This window comes from Canis lupus, chromosome X (assembly GCF_048164855.1).
Source record: "Canis lupus baileyi chromosome X, mCanLup2.hap1, whole genome shotgun sequence".
In the NCBI taxonomy this organism is placed as follows: Eukaryota; Metazoa; Chordata; class Mammalia; order Carnivora; family Canidae; genus Canis; species Canis lupus.
The window spans coordinates 78,031,284-78,056,797 of NC_132876.1; the positions used below are offsets into that span (position 1 = coordinate 78,031,284).

Consider the following 25,514-nt stretch of genomic DNA (forward strand, 5'->3'; position numbering starts at 1 on the left):
ATTTTACTAACTCTTTCAGTGAACCAGCTCCTAGCTTCATTGATCTGTCCTAGTGTGTCATTGTTGTTGTTTCTATATCTTTTATTTCTGCTCTAATATTTATTAGCTCCCTTCTTCTGCTGGCTTTAGACTTCACTTGCTGTTCCTGTTCTAACTGCTTTAGGTGTAAAGTTAGGTCGTGTATTTGATACTTTTCTTTCTTCTGGAGGTAAGCTTATATTGCAGATACTTCTCTCTTACAACCTCTTGACAGGTGTGTTCTCATTTTAATTTGTTTCTGCGTATATTTTTATTTCTTCTTTAATTTCCTGGCTATCCCATTCATTCTTTAGTGGGATGTTCTTTAACCTCCACATATGTGTGATCTTTCCAAATTTATTCCTGTGGTTGACTTCAAGTTTCATAGCATTGTGGCCTGAAGATATGCATAGTATGATCTCAGTCTTTTTATATTTGTTAAGGCCTGATTTATAAACCAGTATGTGGTCTATTCTGTAGAATGTCTCATCTGACCTTGAAAAGAATATGTATCCTAGTGCTTAAGAAGAAATGTTCCGAATATATCTGTTAAACCCATCTGATCCAGTATGTCATTCAAAGCAATTGCTTCCTTGTTGATCTTCTGCTTAGATTATCTGTCCATCACTGTAAGTAGGATGTTAATATCCCCTGCTATTACTGTATAGTTATCAATGGGTTTCTTTATGCTTGCTATTAATTGTTTTATATATTGGGTTGATATGAAGTTGAGGGCATAAATATTTACAATTATTAGATCTTCCTGTTGGGTAGACTTCTTTATGATGATATATTGCCCTTCTTCATCTATTGTTACAGTCTTTATTTTGAAATCCAGTTTGTCTGTTTGCATAATAAATCATTCTGCATCACCTCACTTTCAATCTGCAAGTTTATTTAGGACTAAAATGAGTCTTTGGTAGGCAGCATATGGGGTGGGTCTTATTTTTTTAATCCATTCTGACACCCTATATCTTTTGATTGGAAAACATATTGTCCATTTACGTTCAGAGTAATTATTGATAGATATGAGTTTAGTGTCATTGTTTTACAGATAAAGTTGATGCTTCTGGGTACTTCCTCTGTTCCTTTCTAGTCTTTATTTCTTTTGGTCCTTTTTTCTCACTCAAAGAACACCTTTAATATTTCATACGGGGCTGGTTTAGTGGTCATGAACACTTTATTTTGTTGTTGTTGTTTTGTTTTGTTTTTTGGGGAATTTATCTTTCCTATTCTGAATGATAGCCTTGCTGCATAAGGTATTCTTGTCTGTGTATTTTTCTCATTCAGCACGTCGAATATATCATGCTTGCCAAGTTTCTGCAGAGAGGTCTGCTGCTAACTTTATTTGTCTTCATTTATATGTTAAGGATTTATGTCCTTTGCTGTTTTCAGTATTCCTTATCGCTACATTTTGCAAATTTTACTATAATATGTCTAGTGTTGGCCTAGTTTTGTTGATTTTAATGGGAGTGCTCTGTGGCTTCTGAATTTGGATTATTTCCTTCTCCTGATTAGGAAAGTTTACAGCTATAAGTTCCTCAAATGAACCTTGTGCCTCTTTTTCTCTACTTCTTCTCATAATCTTATTATATATGAATATTTTTATGCTTTATGGAATTGATAAGTTCCCTAAATCTACATTCATGCTTCAGTATTTTCTTTCCCTCTTCTTTTCAGCCTCATTATTTTTCTCTAATTTTATCTTCTATACCACATCTTCATTCTTCCGTTTCTTCCATCCTTGTGGTTAGTTTTGCATCTCAGTTATAGCATTTTTTATTTCAGCCTGACTTGTCTTTATCTCTTTTATCTATGTGCTAAGGGATTCCCTGTGTCTTCCATGCTTTTCTCGAGCCCAGCTAGTATCCTTATGATCATTACTAGTATCTGTTTCAGGCCTATCACTTATCTGTTTTGATTAGCTCCTTGGCTTTGGCCTCTTCTTGCTCTTTTTTTGTTTTTTTTTTTATTTTATTAATTTTTTTTTTTGCTCTTTTTTTGGAATGAATTTCTCTGTCTTGGCATTTTTTTCTTGGTCTCTGTGTTCTGTACGTTAGGAAAGCCTGTTATGTTTCCAGATCCTGAGAATAATGGCTATATTAAGACAAGGTCATATATTGTCCAGAGACTGACATTTCAGGAAGCTTTCTGGTATAGACTGTGTGTATTCTACTGTTGTGTTTTGTCTGCTCTTTCCCTGAAGTGTTCATGACCCCTAAACCAGCCCCGTAAGAAATATTAAAGGTGTTCTTTGAGTGAGAAAAAAAAAGATAAGTCCTCTGCAGAGTCTGCAGTGGGGAATATTTGGACCTTGTCCAATGTGTGGTGAGTTTTAAGTACGTGTGCATTGGTCTGCTTATTAAAGCAGGTTAGATCTATTTCCCCTAGAGCAGAAGCTTTGTAGCACTCTACAGTCAGTAGGCTTGGTGGGTGCAAGGGGTTTGTGCTGTTCTTCAGGGGGAGTGTCCCACTTCTACTCTGTATCTAAGGCACACTTACCCTAGTAAAAATGCAACTGGAGAGCCCAGGGGTCAGGGCTTGTTGTAAGGTGCTTAATCCCCCTCTGTGGGTGTTGTGCTGCTCACTGAAGTCTGTCTGTGCTGATGGGCACGTTAAAAATGGCATAAGCTGAAGGTCTTGTCCCCATGAATGGGAGATCACACTACCACTCTTTAGGAAGCCCTCCCAGAAGAGCTAACAATATCCCTTCTTTTGTCTCAGGCTTTCCTCAGATCCCTGCCTCCGCCCTGTCTACGTTCAAGCAATCTGCACACCCAACAGCACAGTGCTCTTGTGTTTTACCTCAGGAGTGCCAGCTGGGTTCCAAAATTCCAAATGTTAGATCCAATGTTGTATAGATTTATTATGATACCCTGGGGAGGGTCTCATGGCACTGTATTTGGTGCTGGTTTTTCCTAGAAGAGCAGTGGTATGATTGTGCAGGAGCTTGGAGTTTATGGTAAAGTGCAACAAAAGGCCAATGTTCAGGTTAGCTGCCCTCATCAGCTGCCTCTGATCCTATGCTAATGAATGTGTCAGCTCAATGGTGCCTGCTGGCTCTTCTGTCTTCAGAGAGGCAGTGCCACCGCTCCCAAATGCACTCAGAAGGGGAGATGTCTCCCAGTGAAACCCAGGGACTTCTCAGACCACACCGTCCATTCCTGGGCCTCTACCCTCCTCCACCAGAGCACCTCCATACTCACCAGGCTCCACCCTGGTGATGGCACAGGCTTCTAAAACTTCAGACTTTGAGCTCTTCTGCCTGTAAATCTTGTGACTGTCAGCTCCTCTCATTTTCCCCATCAATGGTTTTGGGGAAGAGTTTTTCTTGTGCAATGTCCTCTGCCCTGCATTCTCTGTCTGTCTGTCTGTCTGTCTTACTTTCTGCTCTCCATAATCAGGAGTCCATCTCCTCTGCAGCACTGGTGATTCTTTTCTCCCCCAAATCACATTTCTGCACCTCCTACCTTCATTGATGGTGCCATTTTTCTCCCTCTAGGTGTACAGCTTGTGCTCTCAGCCCTCAGATCAATTTCTTGGGTTCTTATAAGATTTTATATTTATCTAGCATGTTCTAGGGAAGAGGCAAACATAAGGTCCTCCTATGATCCCACCATCTTAAATTGGTTGGTCCTCCATCCCTAGTAATGAACTGAACAAAAGAGGTGAAGGACTTGTACTCTTAAAACTTAAAAACACTAGTGTTTCTGCCCAGGCAAAGACATCTGAGAAGCAGTGCAGCAGACTCCACCCACAGAACTTCTGGAAGAGGGATCCCTGGGTGGCGCAGCGGTTTGGTGCCTGCCTTTGGCCCAGGGCGCGATCCTGGAGACCGAGGATCGAATCCCACGTCGGGCTCCCGGTGCATGGAGCCTGCTTCTCTCTCTGCCTGTGTCTCAGCCTCTCTCCTCTCTCTGTGTGACTATCATAAATAAATAAAAATTGAAAAAAAAAAAAAGAACTTCTGGAAGAACAAGGGAAAATCAAGGTTATCGAACAAGCAACACCAGAAAGCCCCAGGACTAAAGGTAAATAGGAAAGAGAACTAGAAGGTCTGGATTTCATATGTTTTTTTTTCATTGCGACTCGTTTTTATATTAGGTTAAAAATTTCCAATATTTTCTCCCCTTTCCCGCCTTAACTAAAATATTTTACCAACTTCGTCCTTAAGCTTTTTTTTTCTTTTTGACTTTCATATTTCTACTATTACATGTCTTTGATATATTTTTCACTTCTCTATTCACTTTAATGTATTCAATTTAATTCTGGTAGATATACGAGATATGGGTATTTTGTATGTTTTTTGTTTTTTCTCTGTCATGTTTTGTTTTAACGTGGTGAAAGTTAATACCTTCTAACACATGACCAAAATACACTAAGAACCAAGTGCAATACCATGTTAGTTCATTCTGTGAGACTATATTCTCTCTTGCTTCCCACTCTGTCCCCCTCTTTTATCTTGTTGATGTTTTTGTGGTCACTGTTGGGTCTTTATATAAGTATTTCTGGTTTATATTAATTTGGAACTTAGCCTCTTCTAGCATACAGAACAAAATACACTCAAAACCAAGAGGATCACCCTCTAGGGCCCATCGGAGAGACTATATTCTCTCTCCACCACCACTTCCTCAACGCCATCATTCCCCCCCCATTTTTTCTATTTTTTTCTTTTTTCTCTCCTTTCTTCTGGTTTTTGTTATCTTATTTTTACTATTTTATTTTAAAATTTGTTTTAAATGTTAGTGGTCCTTTTGTTTTATTTTGTTCTGTCCTTTTTCTTTTATTTTCTAGTCTCTGACCTCTTCAGAATCATGTAGGTGGATTTGACTTAGCTTGAGGTTGATATTCTTGACTCAACTCACTCATACAGCCACTCTGCACAGGAAAAAATGACTAGAAGGAAGAATGAACCACAAAAGAAAGAACCAGAAGCAATACTCTGTGCCACAGAGTTACAGAATGTGGATTTAAATATAATGAAATTCAATTCATAAGCACAATTATAACATTGCTAGTGGCTCTGGAAAAAAGCATAAAGGACTCTAGAAGCATTGTTACTGCAGAATTGAGACCTAATCAGGCCAAAATTAAAAATAGGTTAACTGAAATGCAATCCAAACCTGATGCTCTATCTGGTAAGGTTACGGATGTGGAAAAGACAGTGAGTGACATAAAAGATAAGTTGATGGAAAGCAAGGAAGCAGAGTGGGGAAAAAAAAAGAAAAAACAATTCAGAACCCATGAGGAAAGGCTTAGGGAAATAAATGATAGTTGAGAAGGAAGAATATATGTCTAATTGGGGGATCCCTGGGTGACTCAGTGGTTTAGCGCCTGCCTTCGGCCCAGGGCATGATCCTAGAGTCCGGGGATGAGTCCCATGTCAGGCTCCCTGCATGGACCCTACTTCTCCCTCTGCCTATGTCTCTGCCTCACTCTCTCTCTCTCTCTCTCTCTCTCTCTCTCTCTCTGTATCTCTCAGGAATTAATAAATAAAATCTTTTTTTTAAAAAAAGAATATATGTCTAACTGGGATTCCAGAAGTAGCTGAAAGAGAGAGATAAGACCACAAAGTATATTTGAACAAATTGTAGCAGAGAATATCCCTCTTCTGGGGAAGGCAACAGGCATTCAGATCCAAGAAGTAGAGGGATTCCCCCCCAAAAAAAATCAATAAAAAATTCAACAAATTGACATTTAATACTGAAATTTTCAAATTTCAAAGATAAAGGGAAAATTATTAAAGCAGCTCGAGACAAGAGATTCTTAACTTATATGGGGAGAAATATCAGATTAATGGCAGACCTCTCCACAGAGACCTGACATGCCAGAAAGGGCTGGCATGATATACACATGGTACTAAACAAAAAAACATGCAGCTAAGAATACTTTATCCAGCAAGGCTGTCATTCAGAATAGAAGTAGAGATAAAGAGCTTCAGGATAGGCAGAACCTGAAAGAATATATGACCATCAAATTGGCTATGCAAGAAATATTAAGGGGGGGGGGGATCCTAAAAAAAGAAACAAGGATTCGAAAGAAACAATCGACAAAAACAAGGACTCTCTAGGTAATATGATGACACTAAATTCATATCTTTCAATAGTTACTCTGAATGTGAATGGCCTAATGATCCCATCAAAAGATGTGCAGGATATAGGACTGGATTAAAAAGCAAGACCCATCTATATGCTGTCTAAAAGAGACTCATTTGGGACTTAAGGACACCCCCAGCCTGAAAATGAAAGGATGGAGAGCCATTTACGATTTAAATGGTCCTCAGAAGAAAGCTGGGGCAGCAATCCTCATGTCAGATAAGTTAGAGTTTATATCAAAGACTGTAGTAAGATATGAAGAGGGACAGTATATCATTTTAAAGAGGCTATCCAAGAAGACCTAACAATCATGAATATTTATTTGCCTACTGTGGGAGCCACCAAGTATATCAATAATAACCAAAGTAAAGAGATACTTAAATAAAAATACACTAATAGTAGGGGACTTCCACATGGCTGTCTCACCAAATGACACAACTTCTAAGCAGAATATCATCAAAAGAAACAAGGGCTTTGAATGATACACTAGATCAAATGGATTTCACAGACATATATACAGAACATTCCACGTGAATGTAACTGAATACACATTCTTCTCAAGTACACATGAAACTTACTCCAGACTAGACCACATACCTCAGTGTCCATTGAAAGACGAATGGATAAAGATGATGTGGTATATGTATATAATGGAATATTACTCAGCCTTTATTTATTTTTATTTTTTTTATTGGAGTTCAATTTGCCAACATGTAGCATAACACCCAGTGCTCATCCCATCAAGTGCCCCCCTCAGTGCCATCACCCAGTCACCCTCACCCCCCGCCCAACTCCCTTTCCACCACCCCTTGTTCGTTTCCCAGAGTTAGGAGTCTCTCATGTTCTGTCTCCCTTTCCGATATTTCCCACTCATTTTTTTCTCCTTTCCCCTTTATTCCCTTCCACTATCTTTTATATTCCCCAAATGAATGAGACCATATAATGTTTGTCCTTCTCCAATTGACTTATTTCACTCAGCATAATACCCTCCAGTTCCATCCACGTCAAAGCAAATGGTGGGTATTTGTCCTTTCTAATGGCTGAGTAATATTCCATTGTATGCATAGACCACATCTTCTTTGTCCATTCACCTTTTGATGGACACCGAGGCTCCTTCCACAGTTTGGCTATTGTGGACACTGCTGCTAGAAACATTGGGATGCAGTGTCCGGGTGTTTCACTGCATCTGTATCTCTGGGCTAAATCCTCAACAGTGCAATTGCTGAGTCATAGGGCAGATCTATTTTTCACTCTTTGAGGAACCTCCACACAGTTTTCCAGAGTGGCTGCACCAGTTCCCATTCCGACCAACAGTGCAAGAGGGTTCCCCTTTCTCCACATCCTCTCCAACATTTGTGGTTTCCTGCCTTGTTAATTTTCCCCATTCTCACTGGGGTGAGGTGGTATCTCATTGTGGTTTTGATTGGTATTTCCCTGATGGCCAGTGATGCAGAGCATTTTCTCATGTGCTTGTTGGCCATGTCTATGTCTTCCTCTGTGAGATTTCTGTTCATGTCTTTTGCCCATTTCATGATTGGATTGTTTGTTTCTTTGCTGTTGAATTGAATAAGTGCTTTATAGATCTTGGATAGTAGTCCTTTATCTGATACGTCATTTGCAAATATCTTCTCCCATTCTGTAGGTTGTCTTTTAGTTTTGTTGACTGTTTCTTTTGCTCTGCAAAAGCTTCTTATCTTGATGAAGTCCCAATAGTTCATTTTTGCTTTTGTTTCTCTCGCCCAGAAGCACAATTATAAAGCTACTGGTGGCTCTGGAAAAAAAGCATAAAGGAATCAAGAGACTTCATGACAGCAGAATTTAGATCTAATCAGGCAAAATGAAAAATGAATTAAATGACATGCAATCCAAAAGGGAGGTCCTAACGACAGTGGTTAATGAGGTAAAAGAGAGAGTGAGTGGTATAGAAGACAAGTTAATGGCACAGAAGGAAGCTGAGGTAAAAAGAGAAAAGCAATTAAAAGACCATGAGGTGGGGATCCCTGGGTAGCTTAGTGCTTTAGCGCCTGCCTTAGGCCCAGGGCATGATCCTGGAGTCCTGGGATCGAGTCCCACATCAGGTTCCCTGCATGGAGCCTGTTTCTCCCTCTGCCTGTGTCTCTGTCTCTCTCTCTCTCGCTCTCTCTCAGTCTGAGTCTCTCATGAACAAACAAATATTTTTTTAAAAAAATGAGGAAAGATTAAGGGGAATTAATGACAGCCTCAGAAGGAAAAATCTACATTTAATTAGGGTTCCAGAGAGCACCGAGAGGAATAGAGGGACAGAAAGCATATTTGAACAAATCATAGCTGAGAACTTCCCTAATTTGGGGAGGGAAACAAGCATTCAGATCCAGGAAATAGATGTCGCCCCAAATCAATAAAAACCATTCAACACCTTGACATTTAATAGTGAAACGTGTAAATTCCAAAGATAAAGAGAAAATCCTTAAAGAAGCAAGAAACAAGAGATCCTTAACCTATATGGGGAGAAATATTAGATTAATAGCAGACCTCTCCACAGAGACCTGGCATGCCAGAGAGGGCTGGCAGGATATATTCAGGGTCCTAAATGAGAAAGACACACAGCCAAGAATACTTTATCCAGCAACGCTCTCATTCAGTAGAGAAGGAGACATAAAGAGTTTCCAATATAGGCAGAAACTGAAAGAATATGTGACCACCAGACCAGCTCTGCAAGAAACATTAAGGGGGACCCTGTAAAAGAAAGAGGAAGCCCACGAAATAATCCACAAAAACACAGACTGAATAGGTATTATGATGACACTGAATTCATATCTTTCAATAGTAACTCTGAACCTGAATGGGCTAAATTATCCCTTCAAAAGATGCAGGGTTTAAGACTGGATAAAAAGCAATACCCATCTTTTTGCTGTCTACAAGAGACTCACTTTAGACCTAAGGAAACCTCCAGCCTGAAAATGAAGGGGTGGAGAACCATTTACCATTAAAATGGTCCACAAAAGAAAGCTGAGGTAGCGATCCTCATATCAGATAAATTAAAGTTCATCCCAAAGACTGTAGTACGAAATAAAGAGGGACATTATATCATACTTAAAGGCTCTATCCAACAAGAAGACCTAACAATCATGAATATTTATGCCCATAATGTGGGAGCTGCCAAGTCTGTCAGTCAATTAATAACCAAAGTAAAAACATGCTTCGATAACAATACACTAATAGTAGGAGACTTCAACATGGCACTTTCTGCAAATGACAGATAATCTAAGTACAACATCACCCAAGAAACAGGCGCTTTATTTTTCTTAAAGATTTTATTTATTTATTCATGAAAGACATAGAGAGATAAAGGCAGAGACGTAGGCAGAGGGAGAAGCAGGCTCCAGGCAGGGAGCCTGATGTGGGACGCGATACTGAGACTGCAGGATCTCACCCTGAACCAGGGGCAGGTGCTTAACCGCTGAGCCACCCAGGTGTCCCAAAACAGGAGCTTTGAATGATGCACTGGACCAGATGGATTTTACAGATATAGACAGAACTTTGCATCTGAACACAACTAAATACACATTCTTCTCAGGTGCGCATAGAACTTTCTCCATTATAGACCGCATACTGGGTCACAAATCAGGTCTTAACTGATACCAAAAGATTAGGAATGGCCCTTCATATTTTCAGACCATAATGCTTTGAAACTGGAACTCAATCAGAGGAAGAAATTTGGAAGAAACTCAAACAAGTGGAGGGTAAAGAGCATCCTGCTAAAGGATGAATGGGTCAACCAGGAAAGTAAAGAAGAATTTAAAAATTCATGGAATCTAACGAGAATGAAGATACAACTGTTCAAAATCTTTGGGATACAGCAAAAGCAGTCCTAAGAGGGGAATACGTCACAATACAAGCCTCCCTCAAAAATTTGGAAAAAAAACTCAAATACAAAAACTAATCTCGCACCTAAAGGAACTGGAAAAAGAACAGCAAATAAAACGTACACCAAGCAGAAGAAGAGAGTTAATAAGGATTCGAGCAGAACTCAATGAAATAGTGACCAGAAGAACTGTAGAATAGATCAACAAAATCAGGAGTTGGTTCCTTGAAAGAAGGAATAAGATAGGTAAATCATTAGCCAGCTGTATTAAAAACAAAAGAGAAAAGACTCAAATTAATAAAATCATGATTAAAAAAGGAGAGATCACAACCAATACCAAGGAAATTCAAACGATTTTAAAGACATATTATGAGCAGTTATACACCAATAAATTAGGCAATCTAGAAGAAATGGACGCATTTCTGGAAAAACACAAACTACCAAAACTGGAACAAGAAGAAATACACAACCCGAACAGGCCAATACCCGGGGAAGAAATTGAAGAAATCATCAAAAACATCCTGTCACAAAAGTCCCGGATAGGTGGCTTCCCAGTGGAATTCTATCAAATGTTTAAGGAAACAATACCTATTCTACTAAAGCTGTTCCAAAAGATAGAAAGGGAGAGAATGCTTCCAAACTCGATTTATGAGGCCAGCATCACCTTAATCCCAAAGCCAGAGAACGACCCCACCAAAAAGGAGAATTATAGACTAATATCTCTGATGAAAAGAAATGCAAAAATTCTCAACAACATACTAACCAATTAGATCCAACAGTACATTAAGGAGATGATTCACCATGACCAAGTGGGATTTATCTCTGGGATGCAGGGTTGGTTCATTACTCATAAAACAATCAACATGATAGATCATAACAACAAGAGAAAAAGAGGAAACATATGAGCCTCTCGATACATGCAGAGAAAGCATTTGACAAAAGACAGCATCCTTCCTGATCAAAACTCTTCAAAGTGTAGTTATAGAGGGAACATTCCTCAGCATCTTAAAGCCATCCACGAAAAGCCCACAGCAAATATCATTCTCAAGGGGGAAACACTGGGAACATTTCCCCTAAGATCAGGAAGGCGCCAGAGATGTCCACTCTCACCACTGCTATTCAACATAGTACTAGAAGTCCTAGCCTCAGCAATCAGGCAACAAAAAGAAATAAAAGGCATCCAAATTGGCAAAGAAGAAGTCCAACTCTCCCTCTTTGCAAATGACATGATATTGTACGTAGAAAACCCAAAAGACTCCACCCCAAGATCGCTAGTACTCATACAGCAATTTGGCAGTTTGACAGGATATAAAATCAATGCCCAGAAAACAGTGGCATTTCTATACACGGACAATGAGACTGAAGAAAGAGAGATTGAGGAGTCAATCCCATTTGCAATTGCACCCAGAAACATAAGATAATTAGGAATAAACCTCACCAAAGAGATAAAGGATCTATACCCTAAAAAGTACAGAACACTTCTGAAAGAAATTGAGGAAGACACAAAGAGATGGAAAAATATTCCATGCTGATAGATTGGAAGGATTAATATTGTGAAAATGTCTATGCTACCCAGATCAATTTACACAGTTAATGCAATCCCTATCAAACTACCACGGACTTCAGAGAGTTTGAACAAATCATCTTAATATTTGTGTGGAATCCGAAAAGACCCCGAATAGCCCGGGAAATATTAAAAAAGAAAACCAGAGCCGGGGGCATCGCAATGCTGGATTTCAAGATGTACTACAAAGCTGTGGTCATCAAGCCAGTGTGGTACTGGCACAAAAACAGACACATAGATCAATGGAACAGAATAGAGGACCCAGAAACGGGCCCTCAACATACGGTCAACTATTATTCGACAAAGCAGGAAGTACTATCCACTGGGAAAAGGACAGTCTCTTCAATAAATGGTGCTGGGAAAATTGGACAGCCACGTGCGGAAGAATGAAACTAGACCATTCTCTCATACCATGCACAAAGATAAACTCAAAATGGATGAAAGATCTAAATGTGAGACAAGAATCCACCAAAATCCTAGAGGAGAACACGGGCAACACCCTTTTTAAACTTGGCCACAGCAGCTTCTTGCAACATACATCTATGAAGGCAAGGGAAACAAAAGCAAGAATGAATTATTGGGACTTCATCAAGATCAAAAGCTTCTGCACAGCCAAAGAAACAGTCAACAAAACTAAAAGACAACCTACAGGATGGGAGGAGATATTTGCAAATATATATCATTTGCAGCTTTTAGGGGCTAATATTTCTCCCCATATAAATTAGGGATCTCTTGTCTCTTGCTGCTTTACAGATCTTCTCTTTATCTTTGGAATTTCCAAGTTTCACTATTAAATGTCGAGGTGTTGAATGGCTTTTATTGATTTTAGCGGGGAGCTATCTATCTCCTGGATCTGAATGCCTGTTTCTCTCCCCAAGTTAGGGAAGTTCTCAGCTATGATTTGTTCAAATACACTTTCTGGTCCTCTGTCCCTTTCGGCACCCTCTGGAACCCCAATTCAATGTAGATTTTTCCTTCTGAGGCTGTCATATATTTCCCTTAACCATTCCTCATGGTCTTTGTTTTTGTCTTTTTTTCCTCAGCTTCCTTCCTTGCCATCAACTTGTCTTCTATGTCACTCACTCTTTCTTCTACCTCATTAACCCTTGTCATTGGGGCCTCCTGTTTGGATTGCATCTCATTTAATTGATTTTTATATTTATTTATTTATTCATTTATTTATTTATTTTAATAAATTTATTTTTTATTGGTATTCAATTTGCCAACATATAGAATAACACTCAGTGCTCATCCCGTTAAGTGCCCACCTCAGTGCCTGTCACCCAGTCACCCCCAGCCCCCCCCCCCCGCCCACCTCCCCTTTCACCACCCCTAGTTCCTTTCCCAGAGTTAGGAGTCTCTCATGTTCCTTTAATTGTTTTTTAATTTAGACCGGATTAGGTCTACATTCTGGAGTCATGAAGTCTCTTGATTCCTTTATGCTTTTTTCTAGCGCCACCAGTAGCTTTATAATTGTGCTTCTGAATTGGCTTTCTGATATCAAATTGTAATGCAAATTCTGTAACTCTTTGGCAGAGAGTACTGGTTTTGATTCTTTGTTTTGTGGTGAGTTCTTTTTCAAGTGATTTTGCTCAGGGCAGAGTGGCTAAAAAGGAGTTGTACTGGAAAAAGGAAGGAAAAAAGAGAAAAAAAAAGAAAAAAGAAAGAAAGAAACAACAAACAAACAAAAAAACCCAACAAGGCGGGATATCCTCTGGTTCTATATACTGTAAATCCCTCGACTTCCCCTGGAGCTTTCCAGCGCTACTTGGTCAAGAACTTGCTCTTCCCTGTCCTTCCTGCTGGTTTTCTTGGGGGTGGGGGTGGGGGTGGGGGCTGCTGTGTTGATCCTCAAGTGTGTGCACCTGGAGGAGCTGCCCCGCCCCCTGCCAGGTGCATGGCTCAGTGGGAGCTGTTTACCCCGTGAGGCCTCTGTTCCCTGGTGGCCCTGCTCTGTCCCAGGCATAGGGTGACACCAGGAGGAACAACCCCACGGTGGCGGCCAGCTCTCCAGCCCTGGATTCAGCTCCTGCTCCTGCAGTAACTACCACAGCTCCCAGTCCGCACTGGCCAGGATGCTCCCGGAGACGGGGGTGGGGGGGGGGTGGGGGGGTGGGGGTGGTGGTGCTGATCTGCACAGCTCGGGGCACCTAGTGGCAGAAGCGTCCTTGCTGTCCTGGGCCCTTCCGGTCTCTGCCTGTCCTGAGGGTATTGCAGGATTCTGGGCTGTGTCCCCTGGCACCCTGGCATCCGGGGCCTGGGCTGCTGGAATCGTATTCATGGGTCCGCAGGTTGAGTTGCTCCCGAGGCCCCGGGGAGGGGAGGGCATGCTTCCGCCCTTTACTGAGCTTGGCCCGAGGTTTGTGACATGCTCTCCCCGGGGCGCACTTCGTTAGTGACCCCGGGAACCTGGAGGCTCCACTGCTCTTCCTGGGTTCCTGCCAGAGTTCCCTGAGAGCACCTTTCCCTGTGGGAAGAATCCGGTGCGGATTTTTAAAGTTCCTGCTTCCCCAGGACTGGGCTTTCCTGTCCTGGAGGCTTTTGCCACCCACCACCCTCCCCAGCTCCTCTCGGGGCCCCTCCCCAACTGGATTCTTTCTTTCTTTCTTTCTTTCTTTCTTTCTTTCTTTCTTTCTTTCTTTCTTTCTTTCTTTCTTTCTTTTTTTCTTTCTTTCTTTCTTCTTTCTTTTTCTTCTTTCTTTCTTTCTTTCTTTCTTTCTTCTGTCTTTCTTTCTTTCTTCTTCCTTCCTTCCTTCCTTCCTTCCTTCCCTCCCTCCCTCCTTTCTTTCTTTCTTTCTTTCTTTTTCTTTCTTTCTTTCTTTCTTTCTTCTTTCTTTTTCTTCTTTTTCTTTCTTTCTTTCTTTCTTCTTTCTTTCTTTTTCTTCCTTTCTTCCTTCCCTCCCTCCCTCCCTCCTTTCTTTTCTTTCTTTCTTTCTTTCTTTCTTTCTTTCTTTCTTTCTCTTTCTTTCTTTCTTTCTTTCTTTCTTTCTTTCTCTCTTCTTTCTTTCTTTCTTTCTTTCTTTCTTTCTTTCTTTCTTTCTTTTTTTCTTTCTCTTCTTCCTTCCTTTCTTCCTTTCTTCCTTTTTTCCTTCCTTCCTTCCTTCCTTCCTTCCCTCCCTCCCTCCCTCCCACCTTTCTTTCTTTCTTTCTTTCTTTCTTTCTTTCTTTCTTTCTTTCTTTCTTTCTTTCTTTCTTTCCTTTCTCTTTCTTTTCTGTCTTCCTACCTTGTTAGAAGCGCAAACTCTTCTCTCTGTAGCATTCCAGCTGTTCTCTCTTTAAATCTCAGGTCAAGTCCGTTGGTTTTCAGGATGATTTGAATATTATCTAGGTAAGTTGGTGGGGACAGGTGACTTGGGGACCCTACTCTTCCACCATCTTGCCCTGCCCGTCTGAGACTTATATTAATTATCTTATAGCAAACTACTTTAACCTGATAACACTAATATTTTTTTACACTTTAACTTTGATCTGATACAAAAATTCTGCACTCTTATTCCTCCTCATATTCATGTTTTTGATGATACAATATATATTGTTTTATTTTCTTATCCATTTTAAAATTATTTTACTGTGCCTAATTTGAATTATTTTCTTTTTTAACGTTTATAATAGAGTTAAAAGTGATTTACATACAGCCATTACAATGTTGAGTATTCTGAGTTTGACTGTATATCTAAATTTACCAATGAGTTTTATACTTTCATATGATTTCATGTTACTAATTAATATCCTTTCATAGTTCCAGCCCACCATTAGAGCATCGAGTTAGCTAACTCTGTTTTCATATAGCTCACTGAGCTTCCTTAAAGCAATTATTTAGAATTTCTGTCAGACAATTTGTAGATCTCCATTTCTCTGGGGATCTACTTGTGTTCCTTTGGTCGTGTCATGTTTCCTTGATATTCTTTGTTCTTTGAAGTCTTGTGTTGCTGTCTATATACTTGAAGATGCAGTCACCTCCTCTAGTCTGTACTGGCTCGGTACGGGAGACATATCTTTACCCGTCAGCCCAGCTAAAGATTCTGAGGTGCATTCAGGTCTTTTCCATGGATGCACTCACTGCATGGAAGTGGGGGGAGATAATTCCTAAAATTGTATAACTTTTCTTGATCCCACGATGCCAGGAAAGGTGCTGAGTGCTCCCTGTTTGTTTTCCATGGATCAGTGTCCTGAAGTTCTCAGGTTTGTATGTCTTCTCCCAATGCTGCATAGTCAAGATGGCTGTCTGCATACTCTCTCAAGCTGTCTGCAGAGACTCCCACTCATCAACTGTAGGGTCACACATGGGAGCTGCCCATGGTGAAAGGAGTGGAGTGCCATCATTTGGAAGCTCCGATGGACCAGTTAGGGGAAGGATCTTCCTGATGGGGTCTGTGAAGCAGCTAGTAAAACCCATGGCTCTTTGTCGAAACGGAACCCTGACTTTTGAGTACCTACCCATTTCTCTTCCCTGCACCCAACTTCTCCCATCCACTAAGACATGATGATCACCTCAGTATTCTTGGAAGGGCGAAAAAGAAGTGGGTTTCTTGGGTAGCAACCTGATTGGATGGGGAAGCTCGCTAAGATTTTACTTCCATCCGTGGGATAAATCATGGGCTGAGAGGAGCTCTCTTGGAACTGAGCTGTGCTTTGGGGGAAGGGTGATGTAAGCAAAGTGAAACTGCACTTCTTACCCTCTTCAGTGTGTCTTTTCATGGACTTTAGGCTCAGATAGTGGGCTGGCTAAAGCGGTCTTTCTCAGGTTGAGAAAGTTCCCCTTGTTCATAATTTGCTAAAACTGTTTATCATAAATGGGTGTTGGATTTTGGATTTTGTCCACTGCTATTGCTGCATCTGTATATGATCATGTGATTTATCTTCCTCAGTCTATTGATATGATAGATTCCATTAACTGATTTTCAAATGTTGAACCAGTCTTAAATACCTGGATAAATCCCAAATAGTCACAGTGTATGGTTGTTTTTATAGATTATTGCATTTGGTTTGCTAATACTTTGTTGAGTATTTTGCATCTGTGTTAGGAGAGAGATTAATCTGTAGTTTTTGTATTTTATAAGGTCTGTATTTGGGCTTGGTATTAAGGTAATGCTGGCCTCTTAGACTGAGTTAGGAAATATTCCACCTGCTCCTATCTTCTGGAGTAGATTGTACAGAATTGGTATAATTTCTTACTTCAATGTATGTTAGAATTCAAAAGCCAACCCATCTTGGCCTGTTGTTTTCTATGTTAGAAGGTTATTAAATATTGAATCGATTCTTAAAATAGATATAGAGCTATTTGGAGTGTCTATTTCCTCTCTATTGTTTCTTGTGTGAGTTTTAGCTGAGTTTGTCTTTCTAGGAATTGCTCATTTCATTGGGTCTGTCAAGGTTATGGGTGTACACTTGTTCATTGTATTACTTTATTATCCTTTCAATACCTATGTAATTGGTAGTGATCTCTCTCTCTCTCATTTTTTAAAAAGATTTTTTAAAGTAAGTTCCACACTCAATGTGGGGCTCAAATTCACAAACCTGAGATCAAGATTCGCATGTTCTACCAACTGAGCCAGCTAGACACTGCTCTCACTTTTGATATTAGCAGTCTGCATCTTTTCTTCCAGAAAGCACGGACAGAGGTTTATCAATTTTGTTTGTCTTTTCTTTTTTTTTTTTAAATTTTATTTATTTATTCATGAGAGCCATACAGAGAGAGAGGCAGAGACATAGGCAGAGGAAGAAGCAGGCCCCCTGTGGGGACCCTGATGTGAGACTTGATTCCAGGTGGGATCACACCCTGAGCCAACGTAGACGCTCAACCACTGAGCCACCCAGGTGCCGCAAGTTCAAACTCCTTACAGGGAAACTAGAAAAAGAAAAGAAAAGTAAACAAAATAACAGCAAAGGAAATAATAAACACCAGGATGGAAGTCATATTGAAAATAGGAAAATAGCAGAGAAAAAAAATTAAATGTAGTTTTTTCAAAACTATTACTGAAATGTATAAGCTCTAGCAATACTGATAGAAATACAAAAGAGAGATGGCACAAATCATCAAAACCAATCATTCCAGAGTCTGCAGCCATGATATGGGAATACCATGAACAACTATATGCTCATAAACTCACTAATTTAGAAGAAATGGAGCAATTCCTCAAAACCCAAAAACTATCAAAACTCATAAAAGATTAAACGGACACCTGAATAGCACTAAAACTATTAAAGGAATTGAAATTTTTAATTTAAAAAATCTTCCAAAAAAAGAGTCCCAGGCCCAGATGATTTAATTGGAAAATTCTATGAATCAGTTAAAGAAGTAACACCAGTCTACACAATCTCTTTCAAAAGAAACAAGGAAGAAAACCTTCCCAACACATTGGATGAGGCCAATATTAACCTGATATGTAAACCAGCTGCAGACTACCAAAAAAGTCACTACGTTATCAAATCTCTTATGAACATAGGCACAAAAACTGTTAATGAAATATGACCAAATTAAATCCAACACTGTATAAAAACAAATTATACATCTTGACCAGTGGGAGCTTTTCCAGGTATGCAGTGTTGCTGCAACATTCAAAATTCAATTAATGTAATCCAAATAAACTAAATAGTAAAAATAATATGGTTATATCAAGGAACACACAAGGTTACTGACAAAATCCAACATCAAGTCACAGTACAAACTTTCAGAAATTTAGGACAGTGGTGAATTTCCTAAACTTGATAGCATTTAAAAAACAAACAAACAAACAAACAAACAATCCTACAGCTAAGGCTGTCTACAACTAAGTTTGAAAAGAAGGAAATGATGTCTGATCTCTCTACTCTTGCTCAAACAAAACAAAACAAAACAAAACAAAACAAAACTTAGCCCTTAAAATAAGATAATAAAACTAATTAAAAGCATATTGATGGGAAAAGAAGAAATAAAACTGCCCCTAATTGTAGATAATATTGTCTATATAGAAAATGTATTGAGTGACAGGCATTAAGGAAAGCACGTAATGTGATGAGCACTGGGTGTTATACTAATCGAATTTAAATTAAAAAATAAAGGGGATCCCTGGGTGGCGCAGCGGTTTGACGCCTGCCTTTGGCCCAGGGCGCGATCCAGGAGACCCTGGATCGAATCCCACGTCGGGCTCCCGGTGCATGGAGCCTGCTTCTCCCTCTGCCTGTGTCTCTGCCTCTCTCTCTCTCTCTCTCTCTCTCTCTCTCTCTGTGTGACTATCATAAATAAATAAAAATTAAAAAAAATAAAAAATAAAAATAAAGAAAATGCCAAGAAATCTACAACAGACACACACAGAACCAACCAAACAAACAAACAAAAAGCAAAAAGAAATGAGTTTCAGTCAGGTCTGAGGATACAAAATCAGCGCTCAGCTTGGCACCTATGCCCACACCTCCTGGCCACAAGCCCTCAGACACTGCTGGCAGCTCTGCCACCCTGTCCTCTGGCTCCTCCTCCAGGGAGAGCACAGGGCGCTGCAGAGCAGAGCAGCAGACCCACGGGGTTCCTGCCTTCTCCCTGGCAGTCAATCAGGGCCCTTTGCTGCAACTGCCTGGGTGGCAATCTCACAACTTGTCTGGTCAGGAGCCCAGCGACAAGGAAGCTGAGTGCCAGTGTGAGCTGCTATGCTTCAAATGGTCTCTGGTGGCAGGGCCCACCCTCCGCATTCCAGAAGTGACCACACACAGCTGGCCTGCTGGTGAAGACTCATTTAGATGGAAACGCTCTACATTGGTCCACGGTTGTGCAAATGACTCAGAACTTACCTGGCATTTTGGTATAGCCAAATGACAGACAAGGAGCTAAAAGTAAGATAATTGAAGACAGTAAAAACCTAAATGAAACGTAAGGATTATCAACCAAAAAAGACCCATTGGAGAAAGCAGAGGATGAAAAATAAAATGAAACTGTTTTATTCTCTGTATTTCATGAGGCTTCATGAAATTTAATAAGAAAATATGGTGACTTTTTCTTCAAAGAACTGTGCTTTTCAGTGCCAGTTACATCAAATCAACCAGCCCCTAAGTGTTAACTCTATACTTGGGAGTATGTTATTAAAGATGCTCACATTAGAATGAGACAGAAAAACACCTATCAAAATGTTATGGTTTATTTTTGCATCTCACTAGCATTCATTGGTCTTTACTTTTGGCAAACATGTCCATTATGTTCTATCTCAGGGAATATTGTACTTTTAGGCATTAAGTTTACTAAATACCACATCTGCCTATTTACTGAAACTATTTCCTTTACTTATGGCTTATTGTATCATCCAGCTTTCTTGATAACATGTGCAAATTATTACCTGAATTTCTCTAAAGCCACCAAACTTTTGACATGTAAAGTTATTTAATTTAATTTAATTTAATTTAATTTTTTATTTGTAAAGTTATTTTATTTCTTCACAGTAATTTTCCTTTGGATTTCAGTCTTTGCTTGTGTTTTGGGGGATCCAACTATCCACCAAAGCCTGAAGGCACAGAATGCTTATTCTTACCAATATCCTTTCTACTTGTGTATTCAAAGTCACTGTCTGTCATTTCCCATGGTGATGATTTTATTTATGGCTTTTATAATCTCTTGATCAGAAGGTATGACCTTGGTACAGGCTATTGGGATATCTTCCTATAGGACTGAAACTCTCCTCTATTCTTCTTTTCATCTTTCTAGTTATATTGTGGGCTTTAAAAAAGTACTCCTGACCAAGCTCATTACCTGTTTTCCTGGTAGCTGGTTACCATTTGTCCTCTTTCAAATAATTGTCTTTTTGCTTAAAAAATGTGTGTGTGTGTGTGTGTGTGTGTGTGTGTGTGTATTAAGATGAACATTCCCTGGTTATATTTTATCAATAGTTTTCCTATTGCCATTGTTTATTGGCTTAATTGACACATCTTAATTTAAGAGATATCACATTATCTGTGGGTATGTTTATCAACTGGAAATGATGCTTCATTCCACTTACAATTTACAATCTGGAGCAAATTGAAAAGCTTATACTAATCATAATTTGTTATATATCAATTATATCTCAAAAAACCTGGAAAATGTTGTTAGTATGCTGCCATAAAACTAATAACCACTATAAGAATCATAATTTTACAAATGGGAAGGCATGATGACTCATAAATCATATTATTTCATTCGTATGTGGGATTTAAGGAACAAAATACAGGAGCACAGAGGAAGAGAGGGAAAAATTAAACAAGATGAAACTACAGAGGGAGACAAATCATAAAAGACTCTTAATCATAGGAAACAAACTGAGGGTTGCTGTAGGGGAAGGGGGGGTGGGGATGGGATAACTGGTGATGGGCATGAAGGAGGGCACATGATATAATGAGCACTAGGTGTTATATATGGCTGATGAAACACTGAACTCTACCTTTGAAACTAGTAACAAACTATATGTTAATTAATTGAATTTAAATTTAAAAATAAAATAATAAAATAAAAAATAAAATTTGAGCACTGTGGAGAAAAAAAGAATAAAGTGGGAGGATTGTAGTTCTGGTCATTTGTTCCAGAATAATGAAAACTATTTTTCACACAGAAATCTGTGCACAAATGTTTATAGCAGCTTTATCTGAAATAGCCAAATCCTGGGAAGGACCCTCTGAAGGATTCAGTGGGTAAATGGCTACACAGATTATGGTGTACCCATGCCATGGAATATTGCTCACCAGTAAGAAATGAACTATTTACATATGCAATTCTATTTGCAGATTGCCAGAGAATGATGGTAAGTGAAAAAAAGCCAATATCAGAAGGTTACATACAGGATTATTCCATTCTTAAAATTACAAAATAAATGTGACACAGGCTGATGGCTGCCAGGTTGAGGAATGTTAAGAGTGGAAAGAAAGTGGGTCCGGTTGTTAAAAAAAAAAATTAAAAAGGTAATATGACAGATCCCTGTGATGGAAATGTTTTGTAGCCTGCCTATATCAAGGTTGATATCCTTGTCACTATATTATAGTTTTGTGAGATATTACCATTGGAAGAAATTGAGCAGATGGCAACTGGGCTCTCTGTGTATTATTTCTTTCAACTGCATCTGATTCAACAATGATCCAGAAAAGAATAAACTTAAATGAAAAGATTACCATGTAATAAAATATGCTACAAATATTCAAGACAACAACAACTCCTCAAAAAGAATAAAGTGGAAGGAATTATTCTACCAATACATTCATATATTATTGGTATATTATTATTTAGCTCCAGTAATCAAAACAGTATGGTGTTGGCTGAGGGATAGACACTTGCATAAGTGGACTAGTTCAAGAATCCTCAAATAGATTCACACAAAAATGCTGACTTGAATTTTGACAAGAGTGCAAAAGCAATTCAATGGAAGAAGGATGGCGTTTTCAACAAATGGTACTAGAGCAACTAGCACCAGGACTTCCACAGGTCCAAAAAATAAATCATGACTTAAACTTCACACATTATATAAAAGTTCATTCAAAACAAATTATGATTTGACAAAGCAGGAAAGACTATCCACTGGAAAAAGGACAGTCTCTTCAATAAATGGTGCTGGGAAAATTGGACAGCCACATGCAGAAGAACGAAACTAGACCATTCTCTTACACCATACACAAAGATAAACTCAAAATGGATGAAAGATCTAAATGTGAGATAAGAATCCATCAAAATCCTAGAGGAGAACACAGGCAACACCCTTTTGAACTTGGCCAGAGCAACTTCTTGCAAGATACATCCATGAAGGCAAGAGAAACAAAAGCAGAAATGAATCATTGGGACTTCATCAAGATAAAAAGCTTCTGCAGAGCAAAAGAAACAGTCCACAAAACTAAAAGAAAACCTACAGATTGGGAGAAGATGTTTGCAAATGACCTATCAGATAAAGGGCTAGTATCCGAGATCTATAAAGAACTTATTCAACTCAACAGCAAAGAAACAAACAATCCAATCATGAAATGGGCAAAAGACATGAACAGAAATCTCACAGAGGAAGACATAGGCAGGGCCAACAAGCACATGAGAAAATGCTCCGCATCACTGGCCATCAGGGAAATACCAATCAAAACCACAATGAGATACCACCTCACACCAGTGCGAATGGGGAAAATTAACAAGGCAGGAAACCACAAATGTTGGAGAGCATGTGGAGAAAGGGGAACCCTCTTGCACTGTTGGTGGGAATGTGAACTGTTGCAGCCACTCTGGAAGACTGTGTGGAGGTTCCTCAAAGAGTGAAAAATAGATCTGCCCTAGGACCCAGCAATTGCGCTGCTGGGGATTTACCCCAAATATACAGATGCAGTGAAACGCCGGGACACCTGCACCCTGATGTTTATAGCAGCAATGTCCACAATAGCCAAACTGGAAGGAGCCTCGGTGTCCATCGAAAGATGATTGGATAAAGAAGATGTGGTATATGTATAAAATGGAATATTACTCAGCCATTAGAAACGAGAAATACCCACCATTTGCTTCAACGTGGATGGGACTGGAGGGTATTATGCTGAGTGAAATAAGTCAATCGGAAAAGGACAAACATTTTATGGTCTCATTCATTTGGGGAATATAATAATTCGTGAAAGGGAATAAAGGGAAAGGAGAGAAAATGAGTGAAAATATCAGTGAGGGTGACAAAACATGAGAGACCCCTAAACTCTGGGAAATGAACAAGGGGTAGTGGAAGGGGAGGTGGGCGGGGGGGTTTGGGTGACTGGGTGATCGGCACTGAGCGGGGGCACTTGGCGGGATGAGCACTGGGTGTTATGCTAAATGTTGGCAAATTGAACTCCAATAAAAAATTTAAAAGATAAATTATGAACATAAAAGGAAAACATAAGGCAATAACAAAAATTTTAAATAGATAGCAAAATCTTTGAAATCTCGGGTTAGGAAATGAGTCCTTAGGCTTGAAACCAAAAGCATGATCCACAAAGAGAAAAATTGATAAACTGAACCTCATCAAAATTAAACACTTTTGCTCTGTGAAAGCCCATGTAAAATTGAAAAGACAAGCTACCGTCTGGGAGGATGTATTTCAAACCATATATTTGACAAAGGATTAGTATTTAGAATATATAAAGAATTCTCAAGAGACCAAAGTTAAAAAGTATATATGCCAACTAGAAAGTGGACAAAAACATGAACAGCCATGTCACTGCAGAGGATATAATGTGGCAAATAATCTCTAAAAAGATAACAAACACCATTAGCCATTAAGAAAGCATATTAAAATGACAATGAACTAGCACTACATATTTGCCACACCGGCCAAAATAATAACAAAATAATACTGACAATACCAAATGCTGGTGAAGGTGTGGAGAATCTGGAGCACTTATACTCATGTGTATTTCTTGGAAACATAAAATGACATTGCCACTCTGCAATACAGTTTGGTAATTTCTTAAAAACTAAATAGACAGTAACTGTACGTCCTAGACATTTTACTCTTGGGCATTTACACCATATAAATAAAAATTAATATTTGCCAAAATTCCGTATAAAAAATGCTCATAGCAACATTGTTGGTAATAGCCAAAAACTAGAAACAGCCCTGATGTCCTTCAAACAGATGAATGGCTAAGCAACCTATGATACATCCATTGCACAGAGTTCTACTCAGCAATAAAAGGAATGAACTATTTTTTGTATATTTTTATTGGAGTTAAATTTGCCAACATATAGCATAACATCCAGTACTCCTCCCATCAAGTGCCCCCCTCAGTGCCCGTCAGCCATTCACCCCAAGCCCCGCCCACCTCCCTTTCCACCACCCCTTGTACATTTCCCAGAGTTAGGAGTAACTCAAGCTCTGTCACCCTCACTGATATTTCCCACTCAATTTCTCTCCTTTCCCCTTTAGTCCCTTTCACTATTTTTATATTTTCCAAATGAATGAGACCATATAATGTTTGTCCTTCTCCGATTGACTTGCTTCACTCAGCATAATACCCTCAACTTCCATCCACATCGAAGCAAATGGTGGGTATATGTCGTTTCTAATGTCTGAGTAATTAATATTCCACTGTATACATACACCACATCTTCTTTATCCATTCTTTCGATGGACACTGAGGCTCCTTGCACAGTTTGGCTATTGTGGACATTGCTGCTATAACCATTGGGATACAGGTGTCCCGGGGATTCACTGCATCTGTATCTTTGGGGTAAATCCCCAACAGTGCAATTGCTGGGTCGTAGGGCAGATCTATTTTTCACTCTTTGAGGAACCTCCACACAGTTTTCCAGAGTGGTTGTACCAGTTCACATTCCCACCAACAGTGCAAGAGGGTTCCCCTTTCTCCACATCCTCTCCAACATTTGTTTCCTGTCTTGTTAATTTTCACGATTCTCACCGGTATGAGGGCACATCTCATTGTGGTTTTGTTTTGTATTTCCCTGATGGCAAGAGATGCCGATCATTTTCTCATGTGCTTGTGGGCCATGTCTATGTCTTCCTCTGTGAGATTTCTGTTCATGTCTTTTGCCCATTTCATGATTGGATTGTTTGTTTCTTTGCTGTTGAGTTGAATAAGTTCTTTATAGATCTTGGATACTAGCCCTTTATCTGATATGTCATTTGCAAATATCTTCTCCCATTCTGTAGGTTGTCTTTTAGTTTTGTGGACTGTTTCTTTCGCCGTGCAGAAGCTTTATACGTTGAATAAGTCTGAATAGTTCATGTCTACTTTTGTTTCCCTTGCCGTCATAGATGTATCTTCCATTAAGTTGTTGTCGCCAAGTTCAAAAAGGCCTGTGTTCTCCTTGAGGATTTTGATGGATTCTTGTCTCACATTTAGATCATTCATCCATTTTGAGTTTATCTTTGTGTATGGTGTAGGAGAATGGTCTAGTGTAGTTCTTCTGCATGTGGCTGTCCAATTTTCCCAGCACCATTTATTGAAGAGACTGTCCTTTTTCCAGTGGATAATATTTCCTGCTTTGTCAGATAATAGTTGACCATATGTTGAGGGCCCGTTTCTGGGTCCTCTATTCTATTCCATTGAC

At 39.4% G+C, this 25,514-nt stretch overlaps 1 pseudogene; it reads left to right on the forward strand.

The window, feature by feature from the left end:
* The first annotated feature begins 19,477 nt into the window (after window positions 1–19,477).
* Window positions 19,478–20,635, forward strand: LOC140628509 (probable G-protein coupled receptor 160; annotated as a pseudogene).
* The last annotated feature ends 4,879 nt before the right edge of the window (window positions 20,636–25,514 follow it).